The sequence below is a fragment of the Adiantum capillus-veneris genome, chromosome 30 (genome assembly GCF_014529385.1).
Source record: "Adiantum capillus-veneris isolate H3 chromosome 30, ASM1452938v2, whole genome shotgun sequence".
Taxonomy (NCBI): domain Eukaryota; kingdom Viridiplantae; phylum Streptophyta; class Polypodiopsida; order Polypodiales; family Pteridaceae; genus Adiantum; species Adiantum capillus-veneris.
In genome coordinates this window covers 47,191,619-47,208,334 of record NC_140960.1, presented here as the reverse complement: position 1 = coordinate 47,208,334, position 16,716 = coordinate 47,191,619, and the positions used below count along the sequence as shown (strand labels likewise).

General features: G+C 41.4%; 2 pseudogenes; both read left to right on the top strand.

Moving 5' to 3' along the window:
* Positions 1 to 9,389: 9,389 nt before the first annotated feature.
* On the top strand, positions 9,390 to 10,156 carry LOC147417897 (uncharacterized; annotated as a pseudogene).
* A 921-nt stretch (positions 10,157 to 11,077) lies between these two features.
* Positions 11,078 to 12,966, top strand: LOC147417896 (uncharacterized; annotated as a pseudogene).
* The last annotated feature ends 3,750 nt before the right edge of the window (positions 12,967 to 16,716 follow it).

Here is a 16,716-nt window from a genome sequence, read left to right as displayed (position 1 = left end):
CGATCCACGTTCCGCTCCGCGACTTCAATTGGTATCAGAGCTTGGTTCAGTGCGTATTTGCGTAATCGCGCGCGCGCACTTTTCAGGCAGATTCTGGATCCGAAGCTTGAAATTTCACACTCGGCGTTCCGGGAGTGTTTCCAGAAGAAGTCTTGAGGTTTTACCCCCCTTTCGAAGCCGTTTATGCCCTCAAAATTTCATTCTGAGCACTACAGCAGAAGATAGATTTCAGCCGCAAAGAAATCCGTCTTGTGTAGATTGGCAAGCAGGAGGTGGTCGGCATCAATATCGGCATCGACATACATCACTCATTCGTCTTCAAAGCATCATCGATAGACCAGGTACACATATATATCATGAGATATATATATTGCACTCTGCATTGCTACCTCTTGTGCTTGCCAGGTTCCAGGGGAGGTGTGGCCATACGACGGCTTGACACCACTGGCATGTATTGCAGATTGATGTACTATGATTGTGGGTCTGCTAGTTGTGAGTCACGCTAGCAGACAGACCACCGCAACGGTCATAGGACAGTGATTGGTCTATTGTAGGATGTATGCTAGTTCTGGGCAGTTTGCTGAGCCATCTGTGAGGGTCGTGTGTGAGGTTTTTTGAAGCCGTGTACTGGGGGCTGGGTTACCCAGTGTGAGGTGGATTAGGTTGCTGGAGCTCCCCTCTAAATGCATCCTCTTCGATGACTTTTATCCCACAGGATGTATGACTTTGTGTAGACATTGGATTGCATCTTATGCGTCAGGCCGTTGAGGCATTGTTCAGGGTTCAGTCTTGAGACAGATACAGGTTCTATGATCGCCCAGACAGGAGACAGTGTATGCTTACAGGACAACATATTACAAAGATTTTCAGATTTGTCATCACTGGTCAGCTATTTATGATTGTTTTTGAGCTATCTTTTGGTTCTCAGAGCTCAGTTTACAGGGGAGACTCTGACAAAATTTTCCAAAATACTGACAGTTCCTGAGGAAAGGTGTTCAGCTTGTTGTTTACAGCTTGTTTACTGTGTACAGAGGCCAGTTTACAGGGGAAACTCTGCCGGATTTTTCCCAGAAGTAAACAGTTTGGCAGATATGGCATCTTCTCAAAGTGAGACTCTTTACAACATAAAGAAGCTGGATGGCACAAACTTTCCATTCTGGAAGAAGCATATTTGGCAGGTTTTGGTGCAAAAAAAACAAGTGAATCCATTGAAGCTCAAAGGGGAGAGACCAGAAGGTATGGCTGAAGATGAGTGGGAAGAGCTTGACGAGTTAGCCTGTTCCACAATCATGCTGACAGTGGCAGAGAATGTTTACTTCAACACAGCAGAAGAGACTACAACGTATGGCGTATGGCAAAAGCTATGTGGTATGTACGAGAAACAAAGTGTCGCTTCTCAGATTTACTGGCTCAAGAAATTGGTGGATTTGAAGATGAAGGAAGGGACAGCCATGTCAAATCATTTTAATGAATTTCACACAATTTTCAGTCAGTTAAGAGCAAAGGAGATAGTCTTTCCAGATTCAGTGAAGGCTATGTTTCTCTTAATCACTTTGCCAGACAGTTGGGATACTTTTCGTAAAGTGTTAAGTAATTCTGTCGCGCCAGAAGGTCTTACAAGTGCCAATGTAGAAGGCAGCTTGCTCACAGAGGAAGTAAACAGGAAGAACATTGAAAAAGGGAAAGGCAATAGTGCTTTGGTCGTTTGAGGGAGACAAGAGTCTAAAGAGAAGAAGGGTAAGAAGACACTAAACCGAAGTAAGTCTCGTGACTCAAAGTCAAAGGATGACATAGAATGCTACCATTGTAGCAAGAAGGGTCACATGAAGAGAGACTGTACAAAGTGGAAACAAGAAAAAGGCAAAACAAAGAGTTCTGAGCAAGATGAAAAGAAGAGTTCAGTGAAGATTGAAGAGGTGAATGTCATAGGATCTGGTTCAGACAAGGATTCTGGTATAGCAGCTGGTGACATCTTCCTCACAAGCAATCTTGATTTTGCTTTCTTGACTGTAGAGGATGGATATGCTATGAGTGATTGGATTATCGACTCAGAGGCATCTTTACATGTTTCTCCGCACAAAGAGTGGTTTACATCATATGTGACTACTAAAGATTATGTCAGACTTGGAAATGAGCACGTTTGTGACATACTTGGAGTGGGAGATGTGCAGTTGAAGTTTCAGAATGGCTCTTCTTTATGGCTCAAGAATGTCAGACATGTTCCAGCAATTCGAAAGAGCTTGATCAGTACAGGGAAGTTGGATGATGCGGGTTATGTGATAGTCTTTGGGAACAACGCTTGGAAGATCTCCAAAGGTTCGATGACTATAGCACATGGCAGCAAGTCACGAACTCTGTACACTTTACACGTTTCAGAGGTTAAAAACCATGTAATTAATGTGATTGAGCAGCCAAGTGTGTCACTGTGGCATCGTAGGTTGGGATATATGTCAAAAAGAGGAATGGAAATACTTTCTCATTATGGTTATTTTCTTGGTTTTTCATTTCAAGATTTCGAGTTTTGTGAGCATTGTGTTTATGGTAAGCAAACACAGGAACCGCACAGATCAAAGAGGAATCGTAGGGACGAACGATTAGCTCTTGTGCACAGTGATCTATGCGGACCAATGCCTAGTTTGTCACTAGGGGGAGCAGCGTACTTTTGTACATTCATAGATGACTATTCTCGCAAAGTATGGGTTTAATTCTTGAAGCACAAGGATGAGGTGCTCAAGGTCTTTAAGACATTCTTGCAACTTGTGGAGAATTAGAGTGGTCAGAAGCTGAAGTGCTTGAGAACTGACAATGGTGGAGAGTACGTTTCCAAAGCTTTTCAAGACTTTTGTGAAGCAAAAGGGATAAAGCGGGAAATTACTGCACCATACAATCCTTCAGAAATGGAGTTGCAGAACGTATGAATAGGACCATACAAGAGAAGGTCAGAATCATGTTGTCAAATGTTGAGTTGTTTGATGGATTTTAGGCGGAAGCAGTGGCTACAACAATCCATTTGATCAACAGGTCTCCTAGTACGGTTCTGGATAAGAGTGCAGTGGCCGAGATGCTATGGACAGGCAAGGCACCTTTGTATAAGCATCTCAGAGTCTTTGGTTGTGAAGCTTATAGCCATATTCCTAAGGAGTTCAGGAATAAGTTAGAATCAAAGAGCAAGAAGTGTATATTTCTTGGCTACGGAGAATCGGGCGAGATGGTTTACGGGCTTTGGGATCCCGAGTCCAAAAAACTTATTCGTAGCAATGATGTGCATTTCAATGAAGCCAAGTTTCACGCTAAGCCAGAGAAGACAGAGGAGATCAGAAGAGTTGTCTTCAGGGAAGATGGACCTAGTGCTAGCACATCAAGACAGCATGGTCAGGCTCAGGAACAGCCTATAGCGGCTAGAGAGGCAGAGTCAGTTGTGGTGAGACGTTCTGAGCGTGTCTCCAAACCACCTGATCATTATTTGCCATCTCTAAATTATGTCATGCTCACAGATTGCGGAGAACCATCTTGTTACAAGGAAGCATTACAAGTGGTTGACTCGAAGAAATGGCAGTTGGCCATGCAGTCAGAGATGACAGCTCTGCATAAAAACCAGACATGGAAGCTAGTTAAATTACCATAGGGAAAAAAGGCTCTACCTTGTAAATCGGTTTACAGGTATAAGATCACCGCTCATGATAGTCAGCCAAAGTACAAAGCAAGGCTTGTTGCGAAGGTCTTTAAGCAAGAACAAGGCATTGACTTTGATGAAGTCTTCTCTCCAGTGGTCAAGATGACTACATTGAGATGCTTTCTTGCATTGGTTGCTATATTGGGTTTGGTGTTGCACCAAATGGATGTCAAGACAGCGTTCTTGCATGGTGATTTAGATGTGGAAATTTACATGCAGGAGCCTGAAGGGTTTGTTGAGAAATGCAAGGAAGATTTGGTATGCTAGTTGTTAAAGAGTCTTTATGGCTTAAAACAATCACCGAGGGCATGGTACCATAAGTTCCACCAGTTTATGCTTTCTCAAGGCTACAAACGTAGTGAGTTCGATCACTGTCTATATACAAAGAAGGCTAAGGATGGCAGTTGGCTGATCCTTATTCTGTATGTGGATGAGATGTTGATTGCTGGCAAACACTTGGAAGAAATTTCAGCTTTGAAGTCAAAGAGGGAAAAATCGTTTGACATGAAAGACATGGGTGAGGCAAGCCATATACTTGGTATGTGCATTGAGAGAGACAGATCAAAGAAGCTGATTTGGTTATCTCAAATAGAGTATATTGACAAGGTTTTGCAACGTTTCAATATGGATAAGGGAAAGGCATTGAGTGTTCCATTGCCACCATATGTGAAACTTAGCAAACAAGATTGTCCTGTGTCTGAGGAAGAAAAGGATGAAGTGGATAAGATTCCATATGCATCTCCAATGGGTAGTTTGATGTATGCAATGATTGCTACACGTCTGGATATTGAATTTGCAGTGGGAGTGGTTAGCAGATATATGTCAAATCCCGGAAAGAAAAATTTGGAGGCAGTGAAAGGTATCATGAGATACTTAAAACATACAAAGAGTATGCGCATATGCTATGGTAGTCAGGATTTGAGTGTCAGAGGATACACTGACTCAGATTATGCAGGAGACTTGGATAAGAGGAGATCTACATCAGGCTATGTCTTTACATTGGCTGGAGGTGCCATATCATGGCGATCTCGATTACAAGATTGTGTTGCACAGTCTACTATAGAAGTTGAGTATGTTGTAGCAAATGAGGCATGCAAAGAAGCTATTTGGCTTGGTAGATTGGTAGCAGACTTGGGAATCAAAGTAGATATGCCATAGTTATATTGTGATAGTCAAAGTGCTATACAATTGGCAAAGAATCCAGTGTTCCATTCAAATACTATGCATATTGATGTGAAATATCACTTCATTAGGGAAGTAATTGAAGACAAGCAGATACAACTGCTGAAGATCCACACCAAGGACAATCCTGCTGATCTACTCACAAAGGGACTTCCAGGAGAGGGCTTTGTGCATTGTCGTGAGTTATTAGGCATTGGATAGATGGCAGCCATGTAAATCTTTGTACATTTATGTTCATAGATTTACAGTTACTTAAAGTGCCACATTGGACTTTAAGTGGGAGGTTGTTGGGATTAAAGCCCAAGTGGCCTCTTATACGGATATGGCCGGCCGCCTGCCTAACTCACTTACCTCTAACTCTTTGTATATACTCACTTATACTTTTGTGGATAATAAGGTTTTTTGGGAGATAACCCTTCAAACAGACTTCTCTGCGTACTGTGTAAGGTCTCTGTGCATCTCTGTGTGTGTGTGAGAGAGAGTCGATCCACGCTCCGCTCCGCGACTTCACTTGCCCCTTGAAAGCACCAACGGCAGGTAGGACATCTCCCATCTCATAGGCTTGGATGCCTAGCTTGGTGGCAAACTCTATGGATATGAAATTGTGAGTAGAACCAGGGTCAAAGAGAATAAAAGCATCATGTTCTCTTACCTTTCCCCAAGCATACATAGAGGAAATCCTTTGTGATGAGCATCCTCTTCTTGCATTTTGACCAAGGTAGATCTAGGAGGCTCATTATGTGTATTCTTGTGGGGGCAAGCACAATAGGCATGTCCTTCCGCACTTGGAACAACGGTTATCTTTTTTATAACACTCTAGCTCTTCAAGAGGGAGTTTATTTTTGCCTTTATAAACTCCCTTCTCTTTAGCTTTGTTGTTGTTGGCGTTTCCTTTGTGAGACTTTTGGACGTTGTCCTTTCTCTTAGGCTCGTTACGGTCCTTGTTTTTTGTGGGCTTAAGATTTCTCTTATTCCCTTGTTGGAAGTTGATTCGTGAAGCCAACATGGTATGGTGTATGAACGCAAATATGGTGCGTGGCCTTTGGGAGTTGACATACTCCGCCATATCTTCAATTAGACCCGCACAAAATTGTTATTTTTGCTCTCAATAATCCATCTTTTTTTAAGACAATGGCTTGAGATGTAAGTCCCAAAACTTGTCTACATATTTGTGAATAGATTCATAGGGAGAGAGCTTCAAGATTCGCCATTCGGTGAGTACTTTGTCTTTGGCATCGGTAGCCAAAAATTGCTTCATGATGGAAGCTCTTATAGATTTCCATGTTTGTGGAGCTTCACCGTTTGCCCGTAGGCTAGACCACCATTGCCTGGTAGACTTTTGAAAATGCATAGCTACATGGTGTAGCTTAGAGGACTTTGTGAAGCCCTCATCTCCAAACGCCGCATCGAATTGTTGGATGAAGGCCAAGACTTTGTTCGTAGCACCAAAGGTGCCATCGTAGGTAAGGAAAGAGATGTTCTTTCCTCCCTCTTTGAACTTCTTGAGCTTGGACGACCTCTTCCACGCGACATAGGATTTCCTATGGCCTCTTCTTTTTGGTGGTTCGAAAGTTGCACCATCGCTTTCTTCAGAAGATGAAGAGTTTGAGGAGGATGGAGAAGAGGGTGACCTGTTTCTCGCCTTTTTCTTCCCTTGTTCCTCCTTGTCTGCACCATCACTTTCTTCATAAGAGGAAGAGGATGAAGAAGATGGAGAAGAGGGTGACCTCTTTCTCGCCTTTTTCTTCTCTTGTTTTCTCTCGTCTCTCTTTGAATTATGGTGTAGAGAAGTATGCAATGGTCTTCTCCATTTAGAAGGGGTTGGAGAGTGTTTTGCCCACCGTCTTCGTGGAGCCATCTCCGCCAAGGCAGCTGAAGACTCTACCGTTGAAACTTGGGTCTTGATTTGGGAAGGAGATGCATCATCAAGTAGTAGATTTTTGAGCCCTTTGTACAGATATTCTTCTTCTTCCCTTATCGGAGAGAGTCCTCTTTTGGAAGTCTCACTAGGAGGATTCCTAGGTACTCTCTCTTGTTATTGGTGGGGAGTTTGGTGAATACCATGGGTGTGCAATTGCTGTAGCACTTCATCTTGGAGGGATGGGTTGCCTAGGGCTTGTTAAAGCCTAGAAACAAGATAGTTTACAAGAATATGGGCATCCTTAGTTGCTCTTTCATTAGCAAAATCAAAGCTATCAACATTCATTTCAATACCTTTTCCTTTGACATCCATACTAGCAAATTCTAGATGTAAACTTTTACTTGTACTTTGGCACTTCAAGCCCTAGTTGCTACTCTTCTTTACCTTCAAAGATAAGAACTCGAGCATCTATACTCGTGGCTCAGATATTATTAATTGCAAGGAATAGAAGAGAGGGTTCAACAGAGCCAAGATAGCATCGGTTCCTGTCAAGCTTCTAATAGCTCAATAATGGTTAAGCCATAGACAAGCGCCGTAGGAGTCCATTATTAAGAGCATATCTCTCGACAGTGTCCCCATTAATTGCATAAAGCAGGTGTGCTTCAAGGATGAAAATCCCTATTCTACTTACTCTTTTGCAATTAATAACACCAACCATTTGTAGCAAGCTTGAGGACCTCTCTTCTTGAGCAAGAAAAGAGAAACCAATAGCTCTAATACCAATGTAACATTTAATGCACTAGTAACTTGTGTGTAGTGGAAATTGATAACATAGTGAGCATTTCATTAAGAACAAGTTCCTAATGAGCATAGATAAAGTACTTAATTTAAGAAAGCAACATAGCAATTTACATCTAGCTAATTTGGCATTGACAATACTTGAAAAGAGAGAGAAATAGAACAATTTACAAGAGTTGAGGCCCGGATTTACATGGATCCGGTCCCCCCTCCATAAAGGCTTTGTTTTATAGCTTCTCCCATCAAAGGAGACTTTTGTACAATACAATCTTAGTGTTCCTTGATAAAACTAGTCGGTGTAATGAAGATGGAAGCTTCATACACCAAATTATGCTTGAAAAAAACACCTAGTGACCCTAACCTCAGTCCCAAGACCTCACACACCTTCCAAAATGGTGAGAGGTAGCAGGGAATGAGGATAGATTGAGAGGAAGAAGAGGTATCTTACAAGAAATAAATATTCTCCTCACATAATCACTCTAATAGCATAGCTTATCTTAGTAATTAGCATGGTAGAGAGATGAGCATGCGATTGAAGCTTGGGGATTTGCATTCCATAGCCAAGAGTTGTTGGTGTACGCCTCTACTTCTCAATGCTTGGATAAGGAGATGGAGCTCTTCTTGCAAACATGAATTGTGTGTGTAGAGCAATGAGTTATACTAAAATGCAGCCTTCTCTCTCATCTTGGTCAACCCTTCTTGCTATTTGCTCATGCAGGCATCCCATTGGCCCCTGTAAAGCTTAGCCAATCACAAATTAGAAGCATAATTGCTAGCCTTGTGACATGTGTCCCCCTTTCTCCTTTTGTGAGAGCTTTCGGTAATTAAATAATTCAATTAAACTCGCATTGGACCTCTTAGTCTTCTGGCCAATAGGAATCAGGCAAGCCATTGGGCTGCTGAATGCTCATTGGATCCCTTGGTAGACTATCCAATAGTCTTCTAGGGAGCTTAATTTCTATTGGTTCTTTTATCAAGCATTTTTAAATTGATTAGACTAAATTCACTCTAGCCTAATTCTCGTTGGTCCACCTGTATGGCCATCCAATAGGATTTGAGAGAATCTTGGGGGCAACCGGCCTAGGCGACTGACATGTGTCCAGTTGTCGCTTTGTGTAAAGGGGAAGCTTTGGAGAGTGTGTGTGTGTGTTTCTCTCTCATCCCCTACTCTCATGGCTCGCCCCCTCCTTGATAGGGATGTGGGAAGACTTTTTGGCCTGCCCAAAGGGCTAAGGCCATAGTGGTGGTTTGCATTTTTTCTTAGGGAAAAATATGACATGTGTTTTATAAATAAATGTAAAAAATAAAAAATAAAGTATGTAGTTTTGAGTGGCTCTTGAGAGGATAGGTGCATTGGATTCCGAGTGGTGGACATTGGGTGCAAGCTGGAAGCTGGAAGGCTTAAAGTGGGGTTGGTGGGAGGGCCTTATAATGAGTGCATGCATTATGCTACTTCCCTCTTTTGGAGTGGAGCCTCGTGGAGGGAGGTCTCCTTAGGGTTAGGGCTCATGAACCCTTAGTAGGGTAGGCAAGGCTCAAGGGGGACGGGTCTATGGCGGTTCTTGGTCGTAGGTGTGCGCTGCGCATGGGGTGCCTCTGCGCGTTCTTGTCTTGCTGCTCTCTTTCATCCTGTTTGCCGGGTTAGGGCGCTTCTTGGCCGTGCTCCTACTTTGTTGTCCTGCTCCACTCCCATAGTGCTGTCCTCGTTCGCGCATGACACCATGGGGGCACATCGCCCTGCTCGCCGGCCTATGGCTATTCTGGGCCGCGCTCCTGCTCTGATATCCTGCTCCGCTCCTGTAGTGCTATCCTGCTTCTTGCATGGGGTTGTTGAGAACATGCTAGCTTGTGTGGCGTGATTCTTCTCGCTAGTCTATGGCGCTGTTGGGCGTGATTCAGTGCCCTGCCTCTCCGCAGTCTTGCGTTGCTGTGGTTTTCCATCCTGCTCGCCGATCTATGGTGGATTTGGGCCGCGCTTGTGCTCTGCTGTGCTTCTTTGCAGGTGCTTCGTGTTCTTGGTTCGCTGGTCTATGGTGGATTGGGTCGTGCCTTGATGCTGTGTTGCTCTGTGTCTCGGGGTTGTGCTGCTCTTTTTTCTCGTCTCCTTCGCCGATCTGAAGTGGCACTTGAACATTTGGTGCCGTGCTGATCTGTGGATTCGGGCCGTGTTGCTTTGTTAGGACGTCGCCTTTGCCGATCTATGGCGGATCTTGGATGCCGATCTGTGGTGCTGCTACTATTTCTGGTTATGTCGTGCTGCATTGCCGTCCTCTCCGTCGGTCTATGGTGGATTGGGTCCGTCGGTCTCCTCCGTCGGCCTGTGATGGATCTTGGACGCCGATCTGTTCTGCTGCTGCTGTTTTCGGTGTTGTCATGCTACATTGTCGTCTTCTCCGTCGGTCTGTGGTGGATCAGGGCGTTCTATTGTGCAGCTTTGCTACGGTGTATTGCGTTGCTCTGCTGTGTCGTCCCGCCTGTCGGTCTATGGCAGTTTGGTGTCACATGTGCCTCGTTACCGGCATTTTTTGTTGATTTACGGTATGTTGCAAAGAGATTTTTTTTTGTTTGATTTGTTGCTTTCTATCGGGTGGCTGTTTGTTTTAAAGTTTGTTGCTTTTTGCAGGGTGGTACGGAGCCATTAACGGGATTGGATGGTTTGGGTGGCTTTGCTATAATTATTTTTTTTGGTGTGGCCAGGTGCTCTTAATTAAAAACGATTTGCTCCACATTCTATGATGCAATTTTGGTCCATGATTTAATCCTATTGATGGATTATTTGGACTAGCTGAGTATGTGGTTGGGTTTATGGGATTTGGCATTGAAAATTTATGGCTATGCGGTTATTTTTTTAATGTAAAAAAAAATGATTCAACTTTCAATATTAAATTTGATTGTCTCAAGGTTCATTATTAATATTATAAAGTAAGAATGAAAATAAATCCGTTTTGATGTGATGATTTAAAATCATATTTGTTTCTCTTTTTTAGATTTCTTAATTTACTTAGTTGTTGTTCTCATTTCATTTTTGTAGCCTTGCACTTCTCTTCTCCTCTCTCCTCTCTCTAATAATAGTTGAGTTTATTTACGATGCACCTGTCTTCCCTTCTCTCCTCTCTCTAGTAATAGTTGAGTTATTTGTATCTTTTATTGTTATTGCAAAAATTGAGGTAGAGTTAATTAAAAGAGCAGCCTTTTCTCTCTCTCTGTCTCTCTCTCTCTCTCTTTCTCTTAATGGAGTGTATAGGTCATGACCCAATATTATATAATGATAGATGGTAACAATTGTAAAAATTTGCATTTACTGCCAACCTTTGAGTGGAACTTTCAGACTATCTTTCTTGAAGTACTCAAGATTATCCATCACGTTTCACTCTTTGAGTTGTTAGTATATAAAAGCCAAAGGTATTTTGAAGAACCATATCGTTTTACAAGCCTCCTATTCTAAGATCACTGCTGTTGAGAGTTTTACTTCCTCTATAGTAGTCTTTTAAACCTTATAGCCACATCTATTATCAAAGCATAGCATCACTCTCTATACGAAGGCGCTATGGATTCAAATATGGATGGTAATATACCTCTGCATTTCGTTTCCTCTTTTGGTGCTTAAGAGTCTTGTTGTCTTGCTTATCTTGGAAACTGTTTTGAACTTGCTCTTGATTATAGATGCTTTCACTACAAACTCAAGCAATGACTACTTTGAGACTTTAAGCGCAGCTCCTAGAACTAAAAACTTGTATGAAGTTGTGTCTGAAAGTGGGGGCGTTGGATCATCAAGTAGCTTAGTGGGTTCTCCAAACTCAGCATTTAAAAAGCTTAGTCACAAAGCCAAGTTAAAGAAATCTCCAAAATCTGTTCAAAAAGCTCTTAGTATTGCAAGAGGAATGGCCACTGTAGCTTTGTTTCCAATTCTATGGCTTACCAATGTGTAATCGATAATAATAGTATCGTGTGCCATGTGATGTAGGGCGAACACCGCTTAGCTCTTCTGGGAATGCCACTCCCTCTGTCAGTGTGAGTCGTTCGTTGGGCTTAGCATCTATTAAAGAAGAGCCAAGACCTATTGTTGATTCTTTTGAATCTCAATTGGCATTGAGTCAATCTATGCCTGAGCTTCTTATATTTGATCTTGCTGATGATATTAACTACCGTTTTGTCTTCGTTGGCAAGGTGCTTGCAAAATATGGCACATACAAAATCCAAAAAGAAAACTACAACAGATTTTTGAAGGTTGATCTTGTGGACAAGGTTGCACATCATATTATCACTTTTGTTGTGGCATAAAATTATATTGAACAGTTTGTCAACTCATTTGTGGTGGGTGATTTTATACGTATTGACGGCCCTGTTGTGAGGAAAAAGAATCCTAGTGATGGAGGCACTTGTCAACTTGCTCTCTATGCTGATGCAACTACATCTATTGTGAAGGCTCCTTCATTCGACTTTGTGCTAACTCTCTTTCCTGAGCACAAGATTAAAGATCTTGTCTCATCATGGACTTCTTCAATTGAAGATGGTGTGCCTACTGTAGCATTTACTGTTATCAAGGTGGAGAACATGGAAAAAAGTGATGGCAGTAGTGGCACTAGGCTTATTATTGCTGATGGCCTTGCTGATGTTGATAGAGCAATGGTAAGCTTCTATACATAGCTCTAAGTGTTCTTGATAGTGTTTTGAATGTTTGTTATTGCTGCAGCTTTTGTTTGTACCTTCTCGAAAGGCTGACTTTTATAACATATCCAATGAAGTCAAAGACAATGGATTTTATGATTGTGTGGCCCACAACATAAATTTCTTCAAACAATTCTCTAACACATTGTCTGTCGTGGACTATACTATCCTACTGCCATTGCCCTCTCAATTGCAGTTGGCTTTCAAAGATATCCGTGATGAGCAGATTGCCAATATGGGATTCGGGAAAACTGTGAGTTCTACTTGGTAGGTTCGTTGTATTCATTGTGCATTGTCTGATTTCTTTATGTTAATTTCAGGTGTTCGGTTCTCTTGAGGTTGTTAACGTCAACAACGTTGGATTGGAGTATTTATGTGGAGTTTGCAAATCTGCCCAAGTCAATCGCCAAAGCTCTAATCCTCATTGTTTTGCTTGTAACAAAGTTGTTGAAATTTGGAAAGTTCTTGCTCTTCAAGCAAAGCTGGTTCCTCGTGACGGTAAAGGCATTTCTGTCACCTTGCACGGGAAGATTGTTGACCAAGTCCTTCACCTACCCTCTTCTTTTTTGCATTTGTATGAAACTGATCTAGTGAGTTTGAATGCTTCCTTGGTGGGAATGAAAAGAGCTGGGCATTTCTCAATTGATGCACATGGGTATGTAACAAGATTTAAATCTGAATAGGGAGATGTTGTCTATCTAATGTGCCTTGCACTCCTCTAGGAAGGTTATATTCTGCTGAATATCCTTTTGTATCTAGGCATTATGGCGAGATTATCTCTTGATGATAAAGCTGTTTTTTGTATAAATGGCATCCAATGTTCAATCAACTCAACTTTTTGGACGACATCTCCTTGTAATCAAGATGTTTTAAGGGCATTGTTGTTTGTATGTGGTGTAGATATCTCTATCAATTCATTAGAGAATATTTTGTCCAAGCATATTGTTGCAAAATTTCATTCTCATGACTTGGAGATTGCAAGTGTGTGGCTGAAATTGTGGAATGATGAGCGTGTTGCTTGCAATGTTGACGACAAAACTCTTGAATCTCTGGTTTGCCAACGTATGGGCACAAGAACAAATTCTCCTTGCTTTCAATCAATTTGATCAATCTAGCTTGCCATGTCTTGGAGTTTCAATGTATTGTTCACGTGTTTCAAGAACAAAATCATCAACATTCTTTCAATGCTAATCCTTGTGTTGCATCTTCTTCCTCTTCTCATGGCTTGTTCGTCTTTATTTGTCAAGATGGATTGTTTGTTTTTCCACAATCGCCTTCCATCAAGAAACGTAAGCGTTGCTCTTGGCCTAAAGATCTTGCCGCTAGATTGGTGGATGTTGTGAAGAGTTTTCCAAATGAGACAAAATTGCATATAGCTTCTCGATTTTGAGCACAAGTTTGTTCTTCTTACACTTTGAAACAAATTCAAAAGAAAGTTTACTCCATATCGAAAATGTTGCATGAAGACAATGTTGTGCCTCAATCTAATAAAAGATCTAGGAAACAAAAATAACTAATGGAAATTCAAGACACTCTTGCATATGGATGTTTAAGTTGTGGTAGTCTTTTGTTCAAAAAGAGTTTGCATTGTTTGAGTGTGCTCTAAGCATCTTTTCTCCAAACCTTGATGGGATTGCAAACATTTAACTCTGTTGTAGACAAAAGAGTTTGTTTCTCTTGTAAGCAAAGCTTGAAATCTCAAAGGAAGCCACTCTTTTGCATATATCCACATTCTCTCCTCAATAAAAGTATTGGAAGCATTGCATTGTTAAATGCAATCGAGAAACGTCTTGTATCACTTCGCATTCCTTTCACTCAAATACGAGAACTCAATTATGAGGGTCAGTTCGGGCTGTGAGGCAGTGTCGTTAATGTCATGGCAGACTTGGAAAGAATTCAAGAAATCTTGCCGTGTTTTAGTAATGAGCACGCTACAATCCTTGTGGAGATTAAGAGTAAACTTGAGTATGCCCATGCATACCTTAGTGGTGGTGTACGTCCCTTTTATGTGCTCCAAGCATTGAAAGATTTGATTGGGACCCCGTTATACATAAAGCACAATGCCTACATTAATGAAGCTTGGGTTTCTACTTTTCACATGAGTCCAGATGTAGTGTTGCATGAAGAAGATGAGGTTGATGAGTTAGTGAATGAACATGTAGACACCCTTGTCCATGGTATCTATTCTTCATAGCAAGTCATCGATCATAGTGCTCATGTCCATAGCGTCGCTCCGTGCGAAGGATTTTCCCCTCTGAGCCTATTCGATGATGCCGATTGCGAGGAATTATCATTTCCAACTTTGTTCTTTGGAAAAAGAAGAACCTATGCAAACCTTGCAAAAAAAAACTTACTTGAAGGTCGCACAATGGGAGCTCAAAAGCAAGGATAGACGCTTTGCGTTAGATATTGAAAATTTGTTCTTCAAAGTGATGAAGATTATCATCGGCAAGGTGCTTGGTTCTATATGGGTGCGTCTACGCAAGGAAAAATTGCAAGGCATGCAACTATGCACAAAAGATGTTCAGAACAACACTAACATTGAGCGAATACTATCATCCCAACTAGGATATTAGTCTTCCCATAACCATCCATTTTTCCCTTACATTCACCTTTGGACAATTGAATAAAAAAATTAGGAACCTTAGCCTATGGAATCTTAATGGAGCTGAACCTTAGGTCTTTTAAGCCCCATTGAAGCACATTGCTCTTTAGCAGATTATCCCCCTTTGGATATCTATTTTCCCTCCTTTAGATCCCTGCAGAGACTGGTATGGCAACCTTATCGATATTCTAGCTTTTACTCCCCTGCTACTTCCCCATATTAAATGATCATTTTAACTTGAGAAAATCATTTAGGAGAATTAGATATTAGTTTTTATGACAATAGAGACTATATAAGTGATAGGCAAGATGTAGGAAGTGGCAAAATAGAAAAACAACAGTGGTGGCGACCAGGGTTGCTACCACCTGTGTCAGTTTGGGGCGAGATTGGTTCCATTTGCTTCCTAGCAGTACAAGGATCCCAAATATACCTTTGTTAACTCATTTGGACAAGTAAAATTCCCTAGAATCAACCAAAAACTGAATTCTAAGCCAAACTCCGATAATTGGGCCAAACAGACACCAAAAATCATCCAAACACCTTATAAAGAGTGTCAAAAGACTCATGACATTGTGACAAACCAACAAGAAGTGACCATGCTAAATAAGGCCTCTAGTGGCAACAATTACGATTGCTGTCACCAGAGCCAGATCTTGACCAGAGTGAACACCTAGATCACAGTGTGAGGATTGCAAAAATACCTTGGTTTCGTAAAAAAGGCTCAAGAATCACAGCAAAACACCCTTTTTAAGGTTGCAGCTGATTGTACCAGATTTTGACCTAGAAGTTGCAAAGTACATTTTTTTTTTCAAATTCTTGTGCAATTTTATGTGCTTTGATCTAGCAAACTCAAAGATCATTTTGCAAAAAAAGTAAAGCTTGACAAAACAAGTTTCAAAGCATTCCAAAAGCAAGATGGCAAGAAGGAAGACTGCAAATGGACTTGTAAGGTATAAGGTTTGGATTGATTGTTGAAGTTGTTTTAAATTGATGTATTTAAGATCAAGCAAGTATCTTTAGAGAGATCATAGAACATGTGTAGACCAAGCTATCCTAGTGTCAATAAAAGAGAGAGAGAATAAAGAACGATTAGATCCCCTAGCTCCAATCAAAGAATAGGGTACTGAGACTGACACATCTTTAGACAAGTCTCTTTACCTTATGGATGAACAAAACACAATAGCTCATCAACCAACCCAAGTTGAAGAAGGTAGCACCTCTTGGAGTATGTATCAGGCACCAAGGTATACAATCATCTTTTTAGAAGGATCAAATTCCCATGGAGCCTTCGTATACTCTGATGCAAGAGGACATAAAAGTGTATGTATTGAAGAAAATCCATCCATATGAGCGATAGTTCAAGTGTATGATGATGGAGATAGGTTCCAAGATGATGAGGGAGTTCATTACCTCATTGTCAGAGATCCGGAAAATTATAACAAATATGGAGACATAGTCGCAAAAGCAAAGAGGATTTCCAAGATTGCAGACATGCCGCCTTGAGTAGATCTCCCTAATGCCATCAGGGTGTTGACAAAAAGTTAGTGAAAGTTTCAACAAGCCAAGGAGACATAGGAATCTACGAGTATATAAATGGTAGGGCCAAATCATATTTGAGATGCCTGACACCCTATGCATTCGAGCTAACCATGGAAAAGATTCTATACTTGTACGTTTATGAGTCAAGCGAAGGGAGTAACATAATGTATGTTGACAAGTATAGACGTGAATATATACCCATGGAACAAGCTGAGGTAATAAGAATGGTGAGCTTAGGAGTCACTTCGAGTGTCTCTATGACAAATCAAGGTCCAAGACCAACCTTGAGTAGATGAACGAGACCTGTAGAAATCAGATATGCACCAATTAGCCCGAGTAGCACGCACTTGTGCCAATCCCTTCATATTATGAGGATCCTAGTGGATGTAT